The sequence below is a fragment of the Aricia agestis genome, chromosome 20 (assembly GCF_905147365.1).
Source record: "Aricia agestis chromosome 20, ilAriAges1.1, whole genome shotgun sequence".
Taxonomy (NCBI): Eukaryota; Metazoa; Arthropoda; class Insecta; order Lepidoptera; family Lycaenidae; genus Aricia; species Aricia agestis.
In genome coordinates this window covers 5,574,232-5,600,879 of record NC_056425.1, presented here as the reverse complement: position 1 = coordinate 5,600,879, position 26,648 = coordinate 5,574,232, and the positions used below count along the sequence as shown (strand labels likewise).

The following is a 26,648-nucleotide window of genomic DNA, read 5'->3' as shown; positions in this document are numbered from 1 at the left end:
TATTATCAATAAGAACCTGAGGCCCAGGACACGAGTGTAAATTCTTTAAAATTACTGAACCGATTTTGATTTAATTTAACATGGTAGTAGTTTAGGCTCTGAAGTATCGATAAATATCAGAGAATACTTATCAGGGCGAGCGAAGCGAGCCCTACTATATTTCTTAACCTGTACATTTTGTGGCACTTACACTTTACGGAAAAACTATCAAGCCTATTAATTTGTACTTTAACATGGTATTTTTTATTTATATGTAGATGTCTTATCACCAGTCTGTCAAGGTCTGACGATGCGAGCCCTCACAAAGCTCGGCTTTTAGCTAGGAATATGTAATGTGGTGGAGCCGCGGGTAAAAGCAAAGTAAGCTAAGTTGAAAAAGCGAATATTAATTAGAAATTAATACTTTTTTAACACCCACAGAGGTGTGAATAATTTGAACCTACGCAAAATAGAGGTATCTAATTAAGAACTCTTCCCCATACTAATAAAATTATTCGCATAGCAAATAACTTCAATATTCAAGGTCTGTTTGGCTTTGTGTATCCAGATCATAATAATAAAATTATGACAGATAACATTTTATTACTAAACGAGATAACGCCCGCAACTCCGTTGCGCTGAAATTCGTTTATCACGCGGGGAACCGTACATTTTTACGGGATAAAAAGTATCCTGCATCCTTTTTCGGGACTCAAAGTTTCTCCGTACCAAATTTCCGCAAAATCGGGTCAGCGGCGGTGAAGCTAGGTAATAGACAGACAGACACACTTTCACATTTATAATATTATTAAGTATGGATGGGTTTACGCATCCGTATATAAATTCTGAATTTGTGTCAATTCTACTCAAATCCATTACCCAGATCCTGCAATTCTTTAGTGATTCTTTTCAATTACTGAAGGAGTTTTGTGAGGAGCACGTATTACTTCCTCTACCGACTGTACTGTACAAGAACGTGACGAATTCCGATGCAAGAAATGCAGTCACTGACAAAGTTGATACTTTTACTATGTCGCGAGGATCTGTTGAAAACTTTGTATGTTTATTCTATTGGCTTTATGGGAAGAATAAAAAATACTAAGTTTCGTCCATCCATATTCCGTACTAATTAATATACTTAGTTATAAAACATAAGAAATCGGATATGATGCACCCTAAGGGTTAATTTATACTAGCGCAGAGTCCAAGCGTATCGTACGCATAAACGCACATAAACACGATACGACGTCGTGTCGTACCACGATGCGACGTCGCGTCGTGGGAATCTACGACGAACATCGTAAAAAACTACGTCGCGACATCGTAACGTGCCACGATACACGGCACGACGCCGTCAATACATGCAGGGTGAATTGTTGCAGTTAATTCTTTTAATTTTGAATAACACGCATCGTGAGTTTCTACGACGCGACGTCGTGTCGTGTTTATGTGTCCCGGTCCCTTAGTCGGCAGGACTTGTATATTGTAAGTGTAGTCAGTGCTACGCCTGATCTCTCGCCAGTGCAGTCTGTCATACAGTGGAACGCCACTGTATGGTAAAGATTTATGAGTGTAAGTTAAAGAGAGAATACTCTTGTACAATGTACGTACTTTGGGGCACGGTTGGTCGTAACTTGGGGGAGCCATGTTTACCGGAGGCCCAATCCCCTACCCTTTTCCCTTCCCTACCCTCCCATATTTCCTTCCCTACCCTCCCCTATAATCCCTTCCGTACCCTCCCCTATTACCCTATTCCCTCTTAAAAGGCCGGCAACGCACCTGCTTCAGATGCTGCGAGTGTTCATGGGCGACGGAAGTCGCTTTCCATCAGGTGACCCGTTTGCTCGTTTGCTCCCTTATTTCATTAAAAAAAAAAACTTGGGCACTTAATAAAATACTTGTGCGTAGCTGGCCTGGTTTCAATGAAACCTATAACTGCCGTCACCAAAAATCGGCGTGAGAGGCATTACTGACCGGATTTTGATTAATTAACCCACTACATTCCCGATAGAATTAAGATTTCGATTAAAAAATATCGTTAGCGATAAGTCTATCGCTATCGGCCTGACGTTGACTGATCGCCCGGACTGGATGGGAGCCTCCGAGTTAAGTCGGCAAACTCGGAAAATAGTTGAATCATACAAGCGAAATTGAAGAGTTTGTTTGCCTATACGATACAAAGCAAAAATGTTAAAAATTACGTGTCGCACTCGGGGACTGCCGCGGTAAAGCTCTGCCCTGTTAGGACAAAGCGCTGTAACAATTGCCTGTAAAGCAACGTATGCTTAATGCTACTAGCATTGGTTAGTGATTCATACAATGTTTCGACCTGTTTTTAAACGACTTTTCAAAGAATTAGAAAAGGTCAAAACTGTAGCAATATAATAATATTGTGTGGATGTTTATTATGAAGATTTTGATACAAAATGTATGTAATGGATTTGACATCAAAACCTCAATAAATTCTGAGTTCACTCTGAGCTCTGGTGCCTTACTTCCAAAAGTTATATCGATTTCGATTTTCGATTTCAACGGTTTTTTGACATTTTTTAGACATTTTTTAGATAGCTAAAGTGTCAAAAAACCGTTGAAATCGCAAATCGAAATCGATATCAGTTTCGGGAGTAAGGCACCTGGTGTCATAGTAACTCCTACTCGAGTTTCGTAAAAACGAACTTTTAAAAAACTGTTTTGTCCAATTTCGTTGTCGCTGACAGTTTGGCTCACAAAGCATTATTTACCTTGTCAATTTTAACGTTTCAAAAAAAATGTAGCACTCTTTTAAGTGTATTCGTGAATATTCATGAAAGATATTTTAACATAAAACGCGATGAAAAATTCGGTCGAAAGTTGGGGCTTATAAATTTGTTGAAATTATGATAATGCTTACTGGAATTTTAAGAAACCTTCACTTGAACCTAGCGTGTATTTTTGATCCAATTGGATGACTTTTCAGCTGGTGTTTTTATGTAGCGCGTAATAAGACGACAGTGGGGCTAAATATAAATATGGTCGCTTTGGAGAATCATATTATGAACCATAAAAATATTTTTTTTTATCGCAAAATTGACACTACTTTGCCTATACGATATGACGCCTCCGTGGTCTGGTGGTATAGAGCGCGGCTCTTGACTCGGAGGTCGTGGGTTCGATTCCCGCGTGGGAAACATGTTATTTCCAAGTTTGGTTAGGACAATGCAGGCTGATCACCTGATTGTCTGACAAGTAAAATGATCCATCCATGCGTCGGATGGGCATGTAAAAAGTCGGTCCTGCGCCTGATCTCTCGTAAGTCGTGTTGGTCGTCCGTCCCAAAATTACTCCTGCGTAGCTGGCCTGGTTTCAATGGGACCGGCCACCGTCACCGAAACCGGTGTGGGAGCTATTATCTATTCGTACTAATTTGACATTCGTGACTTTGACAGTTTTGACAATTCATTTTGTGAATTGATTGAGAGGAATTGCTAAATGTGAGTCGCAGAACTGAAGGGGGCAGACAACGCATGTATCAGAATCATTTTGTAATAATGTAGGTATTAATAATTAGAAATTTGAGACACCACCCCCGATTCGAAGCCCTGATGTCAGGTGCATCAGAGTTCAGAATGCAAAATTTTGAACAGATCACTGAAGACTGACTTTCCATAAAATAGACCCAAATTTTCCAGCAATGAGCTGGCTCATGATGATGAAATATAACTTAGAAAACTCTCGATCTAGTTATCTTTCTAACAAAACAACCTAGATCAAAATCCGTCTCCTCCGTTTGGATGCTACGATGCCACGGACAGACAGACAGATACGTCAAACTTATAACACCCCTCTTTTTTAGGTCCTCAGGGTTAAAAAGCAGCATTTTCAGAAAGCTCTTTTTTGGTTTGCAGCGTCCCTTTCGTTGTAAATTGTAATTCAATCGGCCATTTTGTTTACACGTCATCGCGTTCAAAATGGCGCATTTTACAAACAATTATTTAATTTGCCTCGTTACTGTATTTATATTGGGAATGTGCATTTTGACCCAGTTCCGAGCTAGCGTGCACAATTTTAACAAAATAGTTAACTGGGTGTTTTGAATGGTGTACGAGTTGACTACCTACTGTTTTAATCTTAGGTAAACCAATTATGTTGAAAGTTTAAGGCGAAGACAACTGTTAATTATCTTCTTCTAAAGTATAAAATTCTCGTGTCACAGTGGGAATAAGTTTTTATCTACTTTTTATATTGATAAGTATTAGAGATGGCAAAACTTAATTTTAAAAAAATTAAGTTTTGCCATATTTTATTTTAAAATATGGCAAAACAACGTTGCCGGGTCAGCTAGTTTACCAATAAAACGAAGCAGCTTTCAAATACTTAACAAAATTCACTATGACTGACCATAACTCTACAAAATTTTTGAGACGCACTATAAAGAAGATTCGCTTTACGGGATATCCGTCTTAGGAATTTTAGATCATGTCACGTGTGCTTTCGCGAGTTTAACCTTTTTTACTTCCAAAATAGCATACAACGCTGCTAAAGAAGCTTCTAAAACGTTAAAGGCGAATAAAATGGCGTTATTAGCGCGAGCAAGTTATCACCGACTGAAATTATCGACCGGCTTATATTTGGCTCGTTTGTCGGTAACTTGACTTAATTGTTCCGAACTGGAAGCCAAAGAGTAGTTACGTCATAAACGTATTAGTTCACTGTCTCGTTGTGTACAAAACTGCGACGCAACTTGTATAATTCATAGGATAGTTTCTAGTTGAAATCTTGGTGATGTCTGCCATTAAACTATGGATACGGAATTCTAGGTAATCTTCAGATTCAGACGCTTGTTCAACTTTAAGTTGTAATATGCTTATTATGCGTCCAATTATTATATCTTAGACTTTTTTTATGAAATAAGGGGGCAAACGAGTAAACGGGTCACCTGATGAAAAGCAACTTCCGTCGCCCATGGACACTCGCAGCATCAAAAGAGCTGCAAGTGCGTTGCCGGCCTTTTAAGAGGGAATAGGGTAATAGGGGAGGGTAGGGAAGGGAATAGGGTAGGAGATTGGGCCTCCGGTAAACTCACTCACTCTGCGAAACACAGCGCAAGCGCTGCTTCACGCCCGTTTTCTGTGTATCATGGTATTTCTCCGGTCGAGGCCCCCATTCATGCCGAAGCATGGCTCTCCCACGTCTACTCGCGGAGTAGATTGTAAATTCGTATGACCAATTATCATTATTCATATTTTGACTCTGTCTGATATAATATTGCTATCTTATCTTATATATAAAAATGGATTTTCAAATGTGTTAGTCGCGCTAAAACTCGAAAACGGCTGAACGGATTGGGCTGATTTTAGTCTTAAAATATTCGTAGAAATTCAGGGAAGGTTTTAAAGTGACACGAAGTTCACTGGGACAGCTAGTATATTTTTTATTGCTAAGTTTACTAACTGTTTTATTTTGTTCCAGGTACGAGTGGCAGATAGTTGCTATAATACGCCGAGGAAATAATGAACTGTAAGGAGGTTTATTCACAGGACATCCTCGCTTTATAACGCTTCTAGATACTTACGACTTTTCTTACAAATTTTTAATTAATAGTACCAATATGTCTTAGGGCCTGTTTCACCACTTTCCGATAAAGTGCCGAATAGGCTATTCACAGCTTTTTTGACAGATTCTCCATACTTCATCTGTCAAGTTAAGTGGTGGATAGCCTATTCGGCACTTATCAGGAAGTGGTGAAACAGGCCCTTAGTGTTTGAAGTCTTGCAAGCAACTTCGTTTGTTGCGTGAAAACCCTTAAATTTTTTCAGGATAAAAAGTATTATGGCCAGGGAGCCCTAGAACAATTTTTTTTTATTACTATCAAGCAAATTTTTTGTGAGTAGCTTCATTTTGATAAAACAAACAACATTTTTATCTGCGAAAAATCGTGAAAATGGTTGCTAACAGAGATAGAATGGATTTCATACTTTGATTTGATGGTTCTAAAATATCGATTGTTCTATTTGTAGGACAATATTACCTACTCTTAAATTATTTAACTATTAACCACAGACGTAAAAAAAGTACGGACGTAACCTTCTCTAATCACGAGTGAAGCCTAGTTATGGCCGCCCGTGTAGGACGTGTGCGTGATATGAGGGTTGCCATATAAATCATAAATTTCCCTACTTTTAAATTTTGTAAACTCAGACAAGTTAAATGTACTTTTTATACTTAAACATATTTTTATGTTTTTTTTGCTTCAGAAATGTAAGCGGTTGTTAAAGATGTCATAATGAAAATATTATTTTTATGACACTATAGATAGAAAAAAAAACACATGTTACGTACAGAGAAGTATATTATTTACATAACATTATTAGTAATAATGATTATGTACAAACATTTACAATAATAAAATTATACTAGCTATTTGACCGAGCTTTGCTCGGTATTCGATAAAACACGAATAAAATGACATTTTCTAAAAATAATTCCTAGCTAGACAGATTTATCGTTTAGAGATAGATATATATAAGAAACCAGGGTCCGTACCACGAAACGGTTTTGAGACTCAAACAATCGTACGAGAATGTTGCGTCCTACTCTTACAAACGTGAAATGGCGTTGTTAGAGCGGGACGCGGCATTCTCGTTCGATTGTTTGAGTCTCAAAACGGTTTCGTAGTAGGCCTACTGTATACGAAAAGATATAAGATACTTAAGTCCCGTAACCCGTTTCATCAAACAATCAAGTAATATTAAATAAATAATGGCTTGTTAAATCAGTTAACGGCCTGTTAGAGCTATCGAGAGTTCTACCATGCGCTAACGTCAAATCAAATCACCTAACATGGTGTTAAATTTATTCCTGGTCTAGAGGTCCATTCAATATTTTCATTCCTACTAGGTCTCAATGACGCTCGGGTGACTACACCAATAGCACCTTCCCTCCCCTACTACTGAAGGAAATCTAAGACAACAATTTTATCTATGGACGCTTCACACCACGTCAGTCTGACCCTGTGCTAAGTACCTGAAGGACTTGTGTTACGGGTACCAGACAACGGAAATATATTTAATACTGTTATACTATACATATATTTAAGATTTTTATTATATGATACACATATTTAATACACACCCATGACCCAGGAACTTTGAAAACTTTTTGTTCCGTCGGCAGGATTCGACCCCGCGACCCCCGGCTTGAGCCACCGACAGCCCACCCACTGAGCCACAGAGGTCGTCAAACAACAGTTATATCCACTTTTGTAAATTAAGAAATTAATAGGGGTGTAGACTATTTTAGGAAATATATTTATTTTACAGATGTACCATCAAGGAAGTTGATTCCTATGCAACTGACAGACCAACGTTATTTGGTCGAATACTTATGTCAATTCAATGTTAATTGTGATCTGTCAGCTGGGTTTGACGTAACGCAACCAAACTACTTATGTCCCCGATTTGCATAGGAATCAACTTCTCTGATAGTACATAAGTATTTTGTTACACCTAAAAATATGTATAAAAAATAAATACACTCTTATTTAAATAAAAAAAATCACTTATTAAATATAAAAAATATTATAAAGTTATTAAGTAAAATATGTCCATTTTTGGTAATTCTATAATACAAACTCTCAAAAAAACAATAATTTGTATTAGATTTCGTTTACTGTCTACACCCCTATTATTGTATTCCTGCCTAATTACTGGTCAATAGTATGCTAAATACTTACATGACACTAATAAAAGACAATAAAATTAATTATTTGATTATTTAAAAATAATTTAAAATTTTCCCCGGTTTGGGGAAAATTTCCCCACTTCGTTATGGACATTACTGACCTGTTGAAGTTGAATTAATATTTACATTATTTTATCAAAATACTTTAAAAATATGTTATCTTACCTATGAAATATTATTCCTTGATGTTTTTTGTGTAAGGTTGTATTGTTCTTGCACCATTTTGCAACACAAGATGGCATATTTATTTTTATTTATGAATGACAAAGATGTGTCACCGCGATGCAGTCTAATTGCGTAATGGCGGTACGATCGGCTTATTACAGTGCGAGTGTTTGTGCAAGATGTGTACATATGATCGCCTGGGCTTATTAAGGGTGCTTCACTCATTTCTTAATGGCGATCCGTCCGTATTTTTTTTACGTCCGTGCTATTAACCTACCGATGTACAAAAAATCTGCTGGTTAGGGTTACGTTTTAGGGTACCGCAGTCAACCAAGTTTTGTTGATTTATTATTTTCCGTAGGTAGTCAACCAAGTTTGGTTGATTTTTAGTATTTTTTACGACTTTCGTATTTATATAATATTATCATGGATACCGAACCCTATAATAAAGTAACACCCTGCATATACAGTTACACACACTGGCGCAATGATATTCTATGTTACTAACGTAACTAGATTGGAAGTTTACGGTAGCAACGCGTTGCCACTTCGAAGATGCCTGCAGGCATATCTCACATACATAATGAGTAATGACATAACGAATATATGACTTGACATTGTCTTTTGAACAAAAAAGTGGTTACGCATTTCTGAGAATCTTTTGTAAGACATTGCTACTCTAGTATTTTAGAAACTCATTGCACTGGCGTCACAATCCCCAAATAAGTAAAAATTCGATATGTCTAGCGAATTCTAGAATGTAGACCACAGCTGAAAGCGGCATAATTATGCAGTGAATCGAGTTGCTCAGTACCCTGGAGATGGGAGTATTGACGTCCCGTCCATCCCCTGGCCGGGTAATTTGACTTGTGAAACGTTAAGGACTGACTCCTCTTTACAGTTTAGAGTGAAGCCACATTGCTATGCTGCGGCGCGTTATCGCAGCGCCGTTTTAGCGTTTCACATGAAAATTCCCAAGCGGCACCCGCCTAACATAACAATTGAAAATCTATTGTGTCTGCGATTCCAACAGTCGAGGTATTAACACTTATATTACTGTGGACTAATATTATAAACTCGAAAGTCTACAGCTACTATTTTTTGGTCTGCTAAGTCGATTTTGGTACATCTAGGGGTAGTTTTATCCCAAAAATTGCTATTTTGCAATGCCTTAGGCACAAAATTGTCGCCAATATTATCTAGTGTTTTATGAAACATAATAATATTATGAAAAGTTGCATCGGACGCATAAGGAATACAATCACACTGTGATGATCACAGTCTTGTATTTTGAACACTCGCGACGCACCGCACCAGAGCAATGTGGCCTCGTTCTAAAAGAGATTTTACCTAGGATTCTTAAATGATCCTTATTCCGTCTGCATAAGGGTCAGGATGTAATGTCAGAGACCTAATCCAATTTTGTAGGTTCAGAGACCTTTTTTCAAAGCAATTGATATCATTGCATGTTATCGGATATCAATCTTCAATCTTGTGTCTATGGTATACATACTTAATATCCGTTATCCGTACTTAATTAATATTATAAATGTGACAGTTTGTCTGTCTGTCTTTCTGTTACCTTTCCACGAAAGAAAGGTTGAACCGATTTCTCTTATACTTTAATCCTCCGATATCATTCCGATACTTTGAGTCCCGGGAAAGGACATAGGATACTTTTATCCCGGAAAAATATACGGTCCCTCCATCGTCGAGGAACCGTACAGTTTTCCGGCCGAATTTTGGCACCACGGAGTTGCGGGCGTCATCTTGTTTGATTCTAAAGATGTATTGTTATTTTTTTTTTTTATGAAATAAGGGGGCAAGCGAGCAAACGGGTCACCTGATGGAATGCAACTTCCGTCGCCCATGGACACTCGCAGCATCAGAAGAGCTGCAGGTGCGTTGCCGGCCTTTTAAGAGGGAATAGGGTAATAGGGGAGGGTAGAGATGGGAAGGGATGGGAATAGGGGAGGGTAGGGAAGGGAATAGGGTAGGGGATTGGGCCTCCGGTAAACTCACTCACTCGGCGAAACACAGCGTAAGCGCTGTTTCTGTGAGAACGTGGTATTTCTCCGGTCGAGCCGGCCCATTCGTGGTAAAGCATGGCTCTCCCACGTATGAAATATGTATGTCATTTGTATCGAATAGACAACGATATTAATTAATTAATTTTTATGAAGGGCAATACAGTTTTAAACTTCTGTCTTCGAACACTACCAATCACCTCTTTGGGACATTATTACCATAAAGTTAATATACTTAGCGGAACAGAGAAACAAAGGCCTGACAAGAGAGATGTCACTATCAGTCGCGTGGTAAAAAGAGACGTGTGGTGTGTAGGGTTGCCATCCGTCCGGATTTCCCCGGATTTGTCCTAGTTTGAAGGACGTCCGGGGACCGTCCGGCCGGGTTTTTGAAAAGTGTCCGGGTGAAATCCGGATGGAGACTTTTGTTGAGAGAAATCCAACTTTTTAGCCAGGCAGCAATAAACGAAAGATAAAAACTCGCTAAGCATTTCTTCCTTCTTTGATCAAAATCAAGTAGGTACGATTTCAAGGACTTAAGATAATCAAATTTTTACAAATTTTTGTTGAAAAAAATTGGGACGTAATAGTAAATATAAAATAGTTTTAATGGGTGTCCGGGGAAATAGCCATATTTCGGCCAAATGTCCGGGATTTTTGTCGTGCTAGACCGGCGACGGATATAAATGTGATGGCAACCCTAGTGGTGTGATACATAACAGCAGCACTCTTTTTTTGATGTCCAGTCGGCACGTGCCGCACGTTGACAATTTAATCTCATAGAATTCATGTTCAATCATGCTTGTGTACGTACACGTATTTTTACGTACCTATACGAACACATACTTATTTTTCACACAGATGAAAACCAATTTCGGTTTTGTTTGACAGCTCGAGATTGTTGCTCTATTCCGCTAGGTATACTTTATGCTTCGAACACTACCAATCACCTCTTTGGGACATTATTACTCAAGTTATTATAGAAAAAGAAATATTTTGACAACATTGGCTACTAAAATAGACTTGCAGTCAAAGTTAAGCCGGAACGTACTCGTAGAAATCTTCCGTAATTTGTAGGGCAATAAAATGTATTCTAAGGGTTTCCATTATGGAAATCCTTTTAACCAATTCAATCGGGCTTATTGTAATAAAGCCAGTTCGGACCTTGTTTTATGTCCTCGAGTAAAAGAAGGTTGTAAAAGGTTGAAAATTTAAGGGACAAAATACTACATACAGGCCAATGTTACCGTTTGATATTTTAGTACTAGTGTATTTACTACTGGACTTTTTCTTCTAAATTTTTTTGAGAACCGGATTTTTTTTTGTGATAAAACTATCACGTCTTTACCTGGGACTCAAGGTATCTTCGTACCGAATTTCTTCCAAATCGGTTCTCGGTTAAAGCGTGAATAAATAATAGATAGACACAGTTTCGTATTTGTTTATTATTAGCATGATTACTTTGATTCCAATTATTTAGATTTAAATAATAGCAAAGCATGTTGGGTATAATTTTACCAATTTAAATGTTCGTAATATTAGCCTCGAAATAAGGAAACACTATCACTTTTATTATTTTCTACTTTATTTTCATTTACTATGTTTGAAGTGCTTTTTAACGTCAAACCTTTTTAACCGACTTCCAAAAAAGAGGAGGTTTTATGGTCGGCTGTGGATTTTTTTTATATCTACTTTAAACAAACAACAACAACCCTTAATCTGAATTTAAAAACTTTAGACAAAGGTTTTTTCCTATCAATACACGTGTTAGTTTAAAAATTCAGGATATTGTGCGACCAACATAAACAAGCTTGAATAAATAATAATAATCAAAAGTTAAATACCCTTCAAAATAATTTATATGTTGTAGGGTTAACCCTTTACTTGTTTGGGCAATTTCAATAATTTTATTTTAATTACTTTGATTCATTACGAAATGAAAATCTTGATTAGCATAATACTCTATAATATTCTACTTGTTAACCCACCGCTTTGGAAACCCAGCGGAAGAACCGGTGCTTCGTCAGAACTCTTTAACTATGTAGTGTATTGATAAACAAAGATGGCCGCCTACCAAGGTGGGGCGGCAAAGATATTATGGTCGCCAGACGTGAGAGCTGTCGCCCACTTCTCAACCAGCCGCCGCCGAGAGTAGAGTATTCAGTGATTCAGATTGAGTATTTAATTTACTCCTCCTACAATAATGTACGAACTATAAAAATCGTATAGTGGTTTAGGCGCTGTAGTAAAACAAACAAAATATACCTGCACAAATACACTATTAAACCTGCCTTTTCGTAGTTAGATAACAAAGATCTGAAAACTATCATCAAAACAAAGTGTCAAACCTCGAAACCTATATTTCGTCGGCAGTCATTACCTGAAGGAACTAGGCCGTTTCAAACTGGAGCACAGTGACATGTCGCACAAAAGATTTCGAAATATTCATTCTTCGCTCCGTGCAGACGAGTTAAGTGGAAATAATCTAACAAAAGCGTAATTTAAAGGTATACGAGGTTCCTTTGAATTCATTGACGTAAAATATGCTATAGGATTCTAGGAAATTCGATCTAGATATCATAGTTCAGTGTGCACTGGAATTGTGACTAGAAAAATAGCTTTAACACTTTCAATCTAATCTTGAGTTCTTGACGTAGTTCATGTGATTTCGGCTATTATTTTTATACGATTTTTCTAAATTGAGATAAATAGGAAATTAAAGCAGAGAGAAGTGAAATATAAGTAGGACCAGGCAAAAAATAAGATGCTTTTTAAGGGTGGTAAAAATCTGCAAGATAACTTTGTAGGTCGGAGTCATAGTCACATAGGCATGGATGCAAAACAGGTGTCATTATTAATGTTTTCAATTGGTCAAATGCTAATCTACCGCTAAAATCTTCATCATCCAAAGAATTGAATTAAACAAAAATTAACAAAATCGGAAATAAAAGTATCGATAAATAATGCCAGTAAAAATAAAAGGTAACATCGGCGGAATAAAATTAAACGCTGAAGTTAACCTATATTTAAAATAACTTGGTCGAACCGCTCACAGAAATATTAAGTAATTTCTAAAACTTTAGCTTTACAAAGCTTCTAATTAAGATTGTAATGATTTACGCTAATTCGAACTCTAATCACGCGAAGCATGTAGTTTCGTATAATTCACGGTATAAAAACATTTGTTGTAATTAAAAGTGCTTGTAATATATAATTACCCCCCAGCTACCGTGGTGTTGAAGCTATAAACCAATTTTGTAAGAAATTAGGACATTTTTGACTGTTGAAAAGCATTCGACAAAACTATTTGTTATATTCTGTGCCCAAGTTCTTAATTGAGATAGCTAGTTTAATATTAAATTAATATTTATGCTAAATATATTATTTCAAATGCACGTTAAAGGATTTTCTGGCGTAGCATGCATTGAAACAACGGGAATTCCTCAGGGTTCTGGCCTAGTGCCTTTGTTGTTCACTAATACAAACACTCTAAACATTAAATTGTTTTTAATGTTATTTAGTAAAGCTGAAATGTGATGAAAATAATAATTTCTTCACAAAATCATGTAAGTAATGTAAATCGTTAATATACATTTGAAATTGTTATCTATTTCATGGCTACAACAAAGCCAAAAAAGGGTATTGATTATGTTATGTAGCGTTTGTTTGTTCTAACGAAGCAGAAATATTTTTATAAGATCTAATCAGATTCGAATGAATAGAGGGTAAGTGGATTTAAAATACAGGCCACAGTAACAAAAATGCTATTTGCGTATTCGGGTTATTACAAGATCATTTTAAGCCGTGTTATGAATGCTTTAAACGGCATATGGGAAAAATATGAAAATCCGCGTGAACAATAGTAAAATTGCATTGGAGTCAGTGCCAACGCCTCGTCGCATCGGAAACGATTCATTAGAGTGCTCAGAGACTTTCACATCTAGTGCCTCTATAGCTTTTAATTTAACTTCAATGGTGCTGCTACTTTAAACACCATTGCTACATTTATTGTTCAATTAAGGACGCTATCACATTTTTTCACAAATATCAGCGATTTTCAGGTACCATTTTAAAGAATTAGGAGTCACACTGCAAGGATATTTTGGTTTCAAATGAAAGATAATATATTCATCTCTACGTCTATACTATAAAATTTTTATACCCGCATACAAAATTTTCACATAAATACGTTTTAACCATCACAATAATCGCAAACTATTAAAAAAATGGGGTTTGATTAGGTACCATTATAGCTAAATACACTGAACTAAGGAAAATAAATATACAAAAAAATTGTTGCTTATTTAGTCCCCTATACGAATAGCTAAATATTTTATATTAAAAATAAATGACATTTCCATTTAAGTATAAGAAAAATAAGAAACGCTCTCAAATTTCTTCATACATTTTCGCCCTATCAAGAAAGCGGCGAGCGTCGTAACCGCCACTGTACAAGGCACGACGACGACGATTAACGACATTAAAATATTAAACGTTATTTTAATGTCGTTAAGGTCGATATTCGTACTGACCTGCAAATTTTTGACATCATTTTTATGGTAGCGTCCTTAAACGATTGATTCATCATTGTTTCTATAATTCACACATGTTTATTGTTTCGTTACATTCTTAACAAATCTTAGTTACTTTGATTATCACTTTCAGATGCACTGCCACAATTTTAAAAACAATTAGACTTATAAAGCATATTTTTAGGGGTTTTGAAACTACGATTACTAAGTTTATGGTACGTTATTATTATTGCTACAATTACTTTCACTTATATTATTATTTCACTACAAAAACTAAGCAGACAAGAAATATGTAGATCAAGTAAATCGATGAAAAACAAGAATCTCAAGGCTGAAGTGAAGCATGGATCATTTCGCAGGATGATCGTCGCATGGGAACAACAATGGACCTGTCATTTACAGATTCCCGCCATTTGTATTCAACTCTCATTTCAGCCACATTCAGCTTGTAAACAATGATATTCGAGACCATTGTTTTTTTTAATGAAAATGTGGGCAAGGCAATGTTGATTGCAGTTTGTAATGTATTCTTAGAAGGTGAAGCAACAAAATCAATTGATTGCGGAAAAGTTGCTGAAAATCTGCGTTGTCCAATCTAAATCGAAAGAAATAATAGAAGGACATTTTAGGCTATTCATAATTTATATTTGAAGCTATATAAAGGTTAAGGCAAATGCTTTTGCCTACATGTAAAAAGTCTAATCTGGACCCGTACCACCAAACCGTTTTGAGACTCAAACAATCGACCGAGAATGCCGGGTCCTGCTCTAACAAACGTGAAATGACGTTGTTAGAGCAGGACGCGGCATTCTCTTTCGATTGTTTGAGTCTCAAAACGGTTTGGTGGTAGGTCTCCTGATGCCGTATCACGCAAATCACAATATCAATGACTGGTCATCTCAAGATGTTCTGCAGATAGAACCTACACTACGCAAACACAAATTCTTGGAAACGCCTACAATAATATAGGTATTTGGCAAGGATAATTCATACAATGTATTGTTTCAGGTCTACTGAACCCCAAAGTTGTCTTTGATCTCAAAGTTTGGACCGAGTCTTTGTACGATACTGCTCGGTAATTCAATTGGGATACATTTCAGATACATATTAAACTATATCCGGTGTAGACACTGATATAGACAGTAATAGACGGCTCCAATTTAGCTATCGCAGGCCGCAACTAAGTCGTTCTGAAATGGAAATACTTCTTTATTTGTAGGTAATCTATATATATAAAACTCAAAGGTGACTGACTGATTGACATAGTGATCTATCAACGCACAGCCCAAACCACTGGACGGATCGGGCTGAAATTTGGCATGCAGGTAGATGTTATGACGTAGGCATCCGCTAAGAAAGGATTTTGATAAATTCCAACCCCAAGGGGTTCAAAGAGGGAATGAAAGTTTGGATATATAATAATACTTCTTAACGCGAGCGAAGCCACGGGCAAAAGCTCGTCTTATATAAGGTCAATGTGTCGAAGTCCGGCATACTTTTCTAAAATTAAAGTTTAACATAATTTTTTGACTTGAGATTCGCTTTTTAAAGTTACTTGTGTTATCGGAAATTATAGGCTATATATTAATTAGACCTATAATTATTAAAAATAATCTTAGTTGCCGTATTTTTTTACTTACGAGGTATTTTTTAAAAACTCGGCGTGTAGACGGACTTCCCTTACAGTTTGAGGTAAGTCCGTCTAGCAGCAGTATAGCCATAACTTGTGAAGTAAAATGCATGGCAACGGTGTCTAGCAAAGCCGCAAAACGGCCATTCAAACATGTGTTTAAGGTGTCGGTAATACGGTTCGCATTTCAGAGAAAAATAATTTCATATCATTTTAAGGCAAGTCCGGCATATCGTAAGTCTAAGTGGCTGCAAACATTTTCATTAAAATTATAGTGATTTTTTTGAAAAATTAAACACTAAGTATAAACATAAATGTTTATTACAACAAAATTATATTAATTAGTGCCGGTAAAATCTACAACTTTGCTTCATCATCATTTATGGGATGAGACATTTTTCAACATACTCCCCTACTTAATTTTGATTTGATTATTGTTATTGATACGTCTACTTAGTACCTATTTTTTTATTCCGTAATATTAATATTTAGTTAGTTAAAATAACTTTTTAGTTTACGTGGTAGATTGAGGTCATGCACGCGAAAGTTACGCGTTTTTATTTTCGCCGCTCAATTAAAATTATAAGTTTTGTTGGTCCGGGAGGTAGGATTTTTTAAGGAAATTTCCTGCTCTTTAAGGATCTTTTTTCAAATTTTGATTATCTCAAATAATTGTTGGTTTTGGGAATATTGAAAAAAACCAAACCCTTCTTTTTTTAATTTGTTGTTCATAACTTTTGCCATTTTTATCAGCCCCTCTTGTATGCTCCTTTCGTGCAGTAAAATTTGGGCAATGTTATGATTAAGTAGTCCTAAGTTTAAATTCAAATTAACAATAAAGACATATATATATTTGAAAATGTTGACAATATCTGATTCGAGGTAAGACCGGCATATGACGGCCTTTCCTTATGAAAACTAGACGGACTTCCCAATTATTGCAATTTTAGGTTAGACACATATTGCAGGTGATAATAACGAAATTAAAGCGATATTAATGAATCGAACACCAGTAATAAGTAAAAGGATCACTTAATTACTTACGTAATCCAAGAAACTCCAAAAACTCCTTCGTATTTCCACTTTTTTTTATTTTTTTTGGCAGAGACTTACGCTCCGACTGCGAGTACAAAACGGAAAAAAAAATTTGAGATCGTTTTTTTCGTAACAGGTAGTTAGTAGCGACATGTCTGTTTCTTAGGTCAAACTAACTTTGCAATATTGTTTTACCCACTGAGCCATATAAAACTAGTCGTTCAAATATGGAAGTTATTGCCGCTAGACGGACTTACCTCCCAGACGGACTTCGACACATTGACCTTATATTAAATTAATTAATTAAATTCTCGTGTCACAATGTTAGTTACCGTAATCCTCCGAAACGGCTTTAATGATTTTTACCAAATTTTATATGCATATTCAGTAGGTCTGAGAATCGGCTACTGGCTAATGTTTATATTGATAGTGCATTTGTTGAATAAATAATAGTAAATTATTACAACTCGAGACTGACGGCGACCATTGTTTGTGCGACGGGATAGCGATGGACGTTGCTATGGTGCCATACTTATTTTGTCACTTCAATAAAATAATATGGGCGAAAATCGGCGAAATACTTTAAATGGCAAAATAACGTTTGTCGGGACAGCCAACTTAAGATAAGTATACTTAAATTTGAATTTTGTAGGTTAAAATTTTTATGTATAAACTACTATATCCACCGTATAACGTCTGTCTTTGTCTTAAGTAGGTACTAATAATTATAATTTCTTTAAGCAAAATCACAGTATAGCAATATGACATATCCCTGTGACAAAGCATATTAAAATGTGTTTATCGTAATATGAAGAAACTTTAATAAAGGCTTTCCTTTTCGAGAACTCGGGAAAAAATACAAATAATTCCAACTTACAAAATTCTGTTAAAGCGAAATTTTCTCGGGAGCGTTTACTTTACTCGCGAAGGAATATTAATTAAGAAGATTAGTTGTCTCTTTCAAAGATTACGTCATAACTTGAGATAGGTAGAGCGGGAAGACGGGGCCTAATTCTAGAGATATCTCTCTTATTTTAAGATTTAGCTCGCTATGCCTTTGCATTTTATTCTTGCAACGCCTTCACCATTAAATTCGTTCTTACTTGTTGCTTTTATGTGTTCTGATAACAATGAAAATTAATTATAAAAGATATCAAAGAATTCAATCTTAAAAATCTTTACTTAAATTACATTACTTCAACTGTTAAGTTATTAAAAAGAAACTAATATAAAGTTTCTTTATAAATATTTGACAAAGATAACAAATATTTATAAAGAAACTTTATATTTCCAAAATAACAGTACAAATTGCCCGGATCGGCAATTTGTATGGGTATGACAACGGATTTTTTCGAGTTCACAGCATTGTTCTTATAGTTTTTCATTTTGACGTGCTCATTTGATGGTTTTAAGGATAACGGTGTTCACCCTAACAACCGTATATTACGCCGAAGTCAAGACCAATAACGTGCAGCTCGTAAACCTAAGTGTCCATGTTATGGCTGATCATATCAAACGCTTGCCATAAATCGATGACACAATAAACGTGAAATGTATCCTTTTATACTTCATTTCAATTCATTTTGATCTAAATGTAACAAAAAAATTTTACTTGCACTCTGGGAGTGCCGGAAGAAGCGAAAACGAAACAACACAGATACATTTTTGCTGCGGTAGAAGCAGAAGCAGGCATACATTTTTGCTGCAAGAAGTAAACCCCCTTTTTTTATCGAAGTAAAAATTAATCGCCCTCGAATGCTGCGCCAGCGGTCTATTCTCTTACACTGTCTTACGAACTTTTTGGTTTGTCAGTAAAATGTTGGTGCAGATCTGATCAACTAGTCTGTTAAGGGTGGGTTGCACCAGAGGCGTGGTTAAAGTTTTTTGGTCAGATTTCCTGACGTGATATAAATATATTTTTACCCATGTCAAAAATGCACAACACCATTAGAGAAGTTTTCACTCAATAACATTTGAAATAGGTAGCATTATATGCACTAATACTTAGGTTTGTCAAGAAAAAAAGAGACAGAGTATAACAAAGAAGAAAATGAAGTGAATAAGTGCTCCAATTTGGCATTTACTACGGCATGATAAGGTTTTAAGTTATTAGTCTCAGTACTCGTGATTTTTCCCAACAGAATTTGTGATTCTATCTGAAGAAAATTTGCGTTTAATTTAGATAAAACAACGTGGTTAGATAAAATGGAACGACTAATAAAATTCAGTAATTGCATTTTTAATGTAATCTTTGCTGAAAATAAATTTTTGTTTGTATTTAAATGGTTAAATTGTTTTTTCATCATGGATGGATACTTTTTTTACTAAGGAGGGAAAATGGGTTAGCGGTTAAGCACTAGGGCCTAATTTTTGTATTGTAAATAATATAAAATTTATGGAAAAATTACGTTTGCCTAATCAGCTAGTCTCATATAAAATAGTGGTTCAGGTTATTTTACCAAATTAAATAATATTGTGTCTAGATGAAACTGAAATTAGATCAATTTGAAAGCAATAAACCAGACATTTATCTCCAGATATTTTGCTACACAAGTAACGAGGTTAAACGGGAGATATCGATGAAATACTAATGCAATCTTCTTCAGAATCGAGCAATTGCTGAACCATTACGGTAATTTCAAAGCTACGTGTAAGCAAATACACTGAAAAGGGCGCGGCTAGGTGTGGCTGTACGCTATTAATTACAAATAAATTATTTTCTTGTAGAGAACTCTGATATGTTATCAACTTTTAATAAACATTAACCTAAAAGTTTATGTGATGAACGGTTTTTTGACGAAGAGTGGCAAGACTTGTCGTTGTACATGATAGTATCGTTAATCGAAAATTAAAACCACTTATCAACTTATGAAGATTAAGAAGAAGGAGAGGTTACAGACAAACAAACAAACGGACAGATAGAGCAGTATCAGTAATAATAACCAAACTTATTCAAGTTTTTCAATTTTTCATTATGTTCACATAAATAAACTTTCAAATGTGTTTTTTGTTTCATTACACAAAATTATTTCTAAGGGAATCTTAACCTGCTTTATAATACTAAACTAGTACAGGACCTTTAGCCAAGACGTTTTTGTTATCGCTTCTTTATAGAATCGTCGATCAAAATGTATGAAATTGACATTACACGAGTCGACGTTAACATAAGGTCGAACGCTTATGTAAATTCCATTTTGATCGGTGATTCTATAAAGAAGCGATAAATAAAACGTCTTGGCTAAAGGCTCATGACTAGCTAATTAAGCTGTCACTATCCAAATGACTTCTTAGCATATAAGACAAAACAACATAGATTAGCCACGTTGCTCGTGTAAAATAACATACCTATCGAGTATACGTCAGTACATAATGGGGGCAAACAAGGCGCGCGTTTAACATTCTGTACGTCAATACGAAAACAATCGAGGCTCATGACGAAAAACAGGCAAAGGCCGCTCCCCCCGGGAACACGCGACAGCCAAGGTGCTATTATTTATTCACCAACTAATACCGACACTTGACACATATCACGTTTCCGCCAGGGTTGCCACACGCAACTACGTTTGTGATGGTTTCTCAGGTTATAGCTTCACGTTGGGGGATTAATTGATTGCCACGATTACGACTTTGAAGCTGTCTTTAGCATGCTCAATTAACGTTGATGATAGACAATCATGGAAGAATATTATATCCAATGGACCTGATCTAATATATAAAAATAAGTCGGGTTTTCCTTCCTGAGTCCTGACAATATAACTCCAGAACGCACGAACCGATTTCCACGGTTTTGCATTCGTTGGAAAGGTCTCGGGCTCCGTGAGGTCTATTGAAAAACTTCAAGAGAAAAGCAGGAAAACAGGGAAAATTATTTTATGGCAAAACAACGTTGCCGGTACAGCTAGTGGCTTATTAATATCCATCAATTCCTGGTATGAATGAAGATGTCTGTATAGTATACGCAATCAAAGGACAATCTTAGAGAGATGTGCCCCAAGTAATCGTAATCAAGTGTATGGTCTAAGGTTGCATCAGTGCAAGTGGACAAGGACCACCGATCAACTCTGTAGTCTTCCTAATAAAACTCGAATAAACTGTAAGTTCTAACATCAGTACAGTAGCTCTACCATGAGTTTAAAACTATAGCATTTATCGATACTCGATACCGACTGCGTAAATATTTAGTATGGCGATTTTAGTTCCGCAAGTAACCATTAGAGGCGCTGTAAAATATGCCTACTCCTGGTTTTTAGAAGTTTTTTCATTTCCCTACTGGGTATTTGTTACGTTACATCATTACATCGTCTCATCCCTCCTTTCAAACGCTGCTCACGTAAGGAATTTTCTCGTTGCCAGCCCTGTGTGACAGCCAGGACAAAAACTCGTATGCGAATGATGGCAAGATAGATGGTCTTTATTGAGATGTTTCGTCGCTCTCACATATTTCAGGACGCCATAATTTATGCAACTAACTTGAGATGCTTGAACATGTACGAACTAATCTTTTTTTTTTAATGAAAATAAGGGGGCAAACGAGCAAACGGAATCACCTGATGGAAAGCAACTCCCGTCGCCCATGGACACTCGCAGCATCAGAAGAGCTGCAGGTGCGTTGCCGGCCTTTTAAGATAATAGGGTAATAGGGAAGGATAGGTATCGGAAGGGAAGGGAAGGGAATAGGGGAGGGTAGGAAAGGGAATGGGGTAGGCCGTAGGGGATTGGGCCTCCGGTAAACTCACTCACTCGGCGAAACACAGCGCAAGCGCTGTTTCACGCCGGTTTTCTGTGAGAACGTGGTACTTCTCCGGTCGAGCCGGCCCATTCGTGCCGAAGCATGGCTCTTCCACGTTAAAATCTCTCGTTAAAAGCTCTCCATCCATACTTAATATCATAAATGCGAAAGTGTCCGTCTGTCTATTATGGTATAAATCAAAAAAACTTCCTGTTCTCTTTATATGACACCTGGCTACACAATACTAGTCAAGTATTGTTTTAACAGCTGTACAAAGGTGTGTCGTCGCGGGTAAATATGAAAAATCATTATTGTAATGAGCTTTATAATAAGCTAAGCGGCCTTTTCAGATGCACAATATTTAAATGTGAGCGAGTCGTAATTCGTCACTAATGGGTGTTTATATACTTGACTTGATCAATATCACGTTCTCACAGAAAGTAGAGTCGTAGAATAATTATAAAGCTTTTGTTGTGATTTATCTAGTGAGTGAGCTAAGTTTGCAATTAAAGGACCAGTAATAATAATAATAACATCTATAGACGCTTCACACCACGTCAGTCTGGCCCCGTGCTAAGTACCTAAAGGACTTGTGTTACAGGTACCAGACAACGGAAATTTCCTACTAATATTATAAAGGCCAACGGCCAATCACAAACCCCAACGTCCATACAGACACACTTCACATCAACCCACACCCCAGGAGAAATACATGCGCCAACACAATCACAGGCACACACAGAAATACAACGGGCAGTTTCAACCGAAATTGTAACACAGCCCACCCTAGAGCAAACCCAACAATTACTAGCCCGCGGACAAAACGGGGAACCGAAAATTAAACTAAGGCCGATCCCTCTCTTTATGTCAAATCCAACCGAAACATTGGGTATAACATACAGCCGTCTTAGCACTCCCAACCACGTCAACATCTCACCGGGACGAACATGAAAATGAGCAAATATTTAGCCCTCCCAACAACTACCTTCGCTGGCCAACCATGCAGAGTACTGAAATCAGACACCAAAACGATAATAGTATTCGAATGGGACGCGCAAACAGCCTTTGAACGGGCATGTTCGTCTTTGAAGGAGTTGGGAGCAATGGGGATAAGACACAGTACCACCCCACGCATAATCAGCGTAGACGCCATGTCACTGGGACAGGACAAAGGCAGGGCTGCAAATTACTATGGAATAGTAAAAGCCTCAGAACATCATGAGATAATCGTCTACGAGAACAGAGGGGATGACCTAAGCTTCCTCAAAAAGAATCGTGATGATCAGCCAGCAGCGTCCCAACCCAGCAATAAGGCGAACTCATCCTACGCAAGTGAACGACTCCAAGCATCACGGGAGAACAAAAAAGAGGATGAGAAAGAGAGAGATAAAAATGAAATTAAGAAGTCTGTAAACTCAACGGCCAAATTAAAAGCGTTTGTGGGCTCCATCAAAAAAGTACTTCATCGTAAAGGAATGATCGAGGATAAAAACACCCTTTCTCGGATCAAGGCTTCGTCACAAACAAATCGGCAGGCTTTAGCAATGGAGGCTTTTTTGAGGGAACCATCTACACAAACACCGGCAAATAAAAACAAAAGATATAGGGCCGATCTCGGGCAAGTGCTCCCGCCAAAACTCAGACTGGCCCAGAACCCCGAAGATCATATAATAAATGCCTTCCTCGAGTTCCAGGCGATAATAAGAGCAAATAAGACCATAAAGCTCTTGACCTGCAATAAGATCATGCAGGCCTATCAGCGGAAAAATCAAAAGCTGTTAGAAGTGAGACTCGAGGATGCAAAAGCATACGACAATGTCACCTCCACAATAATTGCCGGGGCGATGACAGGGCAGTATATGGCGGCATTAAGTGCCGACTGCGGATTCGTGGTTCTGGATGAGGATGAGACAAAACGCACGGGAACACTCAAATTTATCACAAAATCTGAGGATCCAATAGTGGTAATAGCGGAATGTACCATAATAATGCTGAAAGACAGGATACTAGAAATGGCAGAAGTCCTATCTGGGGACCCCGAATCCAGCATGGACTGGGATATATTCGCGAAACCTATCAACTACTCGTGGGTCAATGGGGTTCCTGGATGTGGGAAGACAACTTGGATCATTAATAACTTCAATGAGGAAACAGACGTTATAATAACAACGACAATCGAAGCAGCCGAGGATCTAAAGCAAAGGCTATCGCTACGAACTGGCAACAAAGTTAAAGATAAAGTTCGTACCATGGCCTCTTTGCTGGTAAATGGGACAAAAGAAACCTACAAAAGGTTGATAGTTGACAAGGCCCTCATGAATCATTTCGGCTCAATCGTCATGGCGAATCAGTTAACCACATTAATGTCATCCTCATTGGAGATATTAACCAACTCCTGTTTATAAAGCGTGAAAACCTCTTTAAACTTAATTACACTCGTCCAAACCTGGTAACCAGCATCACCCAGGAGTTGTCTTGCACACACACAGGAGCCCTATGGATGTGGCATACGCCTTAAGCATGGTCTATAATAATATATATTAGATGTTATTCATCGAAGGAAATTGTGCGGTCCCTAAAGCTAATGAAGTATACAGGAGCGAGAATACCTAAAACCGATCTAAATACCCTGTCCACACACTAGAGGAGAAAGCAGCGCTCACTAATACAGGCTATGGATCGGGAACGGACTCTCGCGTCCTCACAATCCATGAAGCTCAGGGATTAACGAGTCCCTCGGTGATCATCATACAGACCAAGTCCCGAAAGCTGGCAATCCATGACAGCGTTCCTCGTGCTGAGAGAACTCCTGATTCTTTATATATACAAGTTTGGGAGTTTCGGCGTTGTTTTAAGAACAGAAAGCATATGCTACTATGCAAATTATATTCATCATCATCATCATCACTACCATATTATACCATTTTTCATAGTCTTTTAGATCGAGACTCGAGTTTGTCAAGTGATAATTAAAAAAAATCTATACCTACCTAATATTATAAACCTGAAAAGTATGTTTGCTTGAACGCGTCAATCTCAGGAACTACAGGTCCGATTTAAAAACTTATCTCAGTGTTAGATAGATCATTTATCGAGTAAGACTATAGGTTATATTATATTATCACGCTAAGACTAATACGACCGAAGAAACTCAGGAAAATGTGGGAAAAACGGGGGAAATATTTTTTATAGTAAAATGTACGGTTTCTGTAAAATTATCTATCGTGAGGGGGGGGCGCCCCGTTAGATTTTCTGGTACACAAATTGCAAAAGTAATACAGAACATGACTAGGGGCAAGTCCCCCGGTCACGATGGCCTCAGTATTGAACATCTTACGAGTAAGTACGCTGGTGGCCACCTACCACGGGTGCTGTCAATGTTTTTTAACCTATGCATAAGTCACAGTTACTTACCTGCGGAGCTTACTAAGACTATTGTAATGCCAATTATCAAAAATAAAACTGCGGATGCCTCTGATATTTCTAATTACAGGCCAATCTCCTTGGCGATTTTGTTTTGGTTGTTATCGCAAAAATACTGGACAGTCTGGTTGATACAATCTTAGCTAAACACATTGTACTTGAAGATGATCAGTTTGGTTTCAGACCAAATTTGTCTACGGAAAGTGCAATTTTGTGTCTCAAACAGACTGTTCAGTATTATACAGTTCGTAAAACGCCTATAATAGCCTGTTTTCTGGATTTATCAAAGGCGTTCGACTTAGTTAATTATAATTTGCTCTGGCATAAGTTAGCTCACGATACATCCGTCCCAGACGATATTATCTCACTGTTAAAATGTTGGTACAGTAAACAATCAAACACAGTTAAATGAGCTGGCTCATACTCTGACTCGTTTGGGTTAGATTGTGGCGTGAGACAGAGTGGACTTAGCTCACCTCGCCTGTTCAACCTGTATATCAATAAGCTTATAAGTGAGCTGAATAAAGCCAAAACAGGTTGCCACATAGATGACGTAGTGTCAACAATGTCAGCTATGCAGATGATATGGTTCTGCTGAGTCCGTCAGTCCGCGCGATGATTCTTAAAATATGTGAAAGCTATGCTGCGGCCTATGGGCTGAAATATAACACGAAGAGTGAGTGGATCGTCTTCAAATCTGGTTTTGAGGGGTATAAGCACATAACTGATCTCTCTCTCTCGGGATCTCCCCTAGTCCGGGTTCAGAAGTTCAAATATTTGGGTCACTGGGTCACAGAAAACATGAAAGACAATGTCGACATTGATAGGGAGCGCCGGTCGTTGGCCGTCCGTTGCAATATGCTGGCTTGTAGATTCGCTCGCTGTACTGAAGCAGTTAAAATCACGCTCTTTAAATCTTTCTGTCAGTCATTCTACACGCGTAGCCTGTGGACTAATTTTTCCCAGCGGGCGTACAACGACCTGCGCGTCCAGTACAACAATACTCTTAGGATGCTGTTGGGGTTGCCGTGGAGATGCAGCGCGTCAGGCATGTTCGCCGAGGCGCGCGTGGACGGGTTCGCGGCCATAATGCGCAAACGCTGTGCCTCAATGCTGGCGCGCTTGCGATCCTCCTCCAACGGCATCCTAAGAGTTTTCACCGACGGATGGGACTCTCGTCTTCTACATAGGTGGATTACGATTCACTGTTGTTTTTATTTGTAGTTTAAGATATGTAATTTTACTAACAATAGGTTAAGAATAAATTGTTACTAACACCTATGGATGAATAATCTGAAATAAATTATTATTATTATTATAAAAATTCCTAATTTACGCGGGCGAAGCCGCGCGGGACATCTAGTATTTAATACTTTTATACTATACATATATTTAAGATTTTTATTATA

The 26,648-nt window shown here is 37.4% G+C and overlaps 1 protein-coding gene and 1 long non-coding RNA gene across 5 annotated transcripts in view; one reads left to right on the top strand and one right to left on the bottom strand.

The window, feature by feature from the left end:
* LOC121737306 (semaphorin-1A) overlaps positions 1 to 26,648 on the top strand; it is a 389,517-nt gene that overhangs the window by 45,277 nt on the left and 317,592 nt on the right. The window lies entirely within an intron of this gene.
* On the bottom strand, positions 16,642 to 22,440 carry LOC121737321. The gene is made up of 3 exons (XR_006037125.1): positions 22,430 to 22,440; positions 19,404 to 19,411; positions 16,642 to 16,694 (listed from the first exon to the last, which is right to left on the bottom strand). It is a non-coding gene; the product is annotated as an uncharacterized LOC121737321 (long non-coding RNA).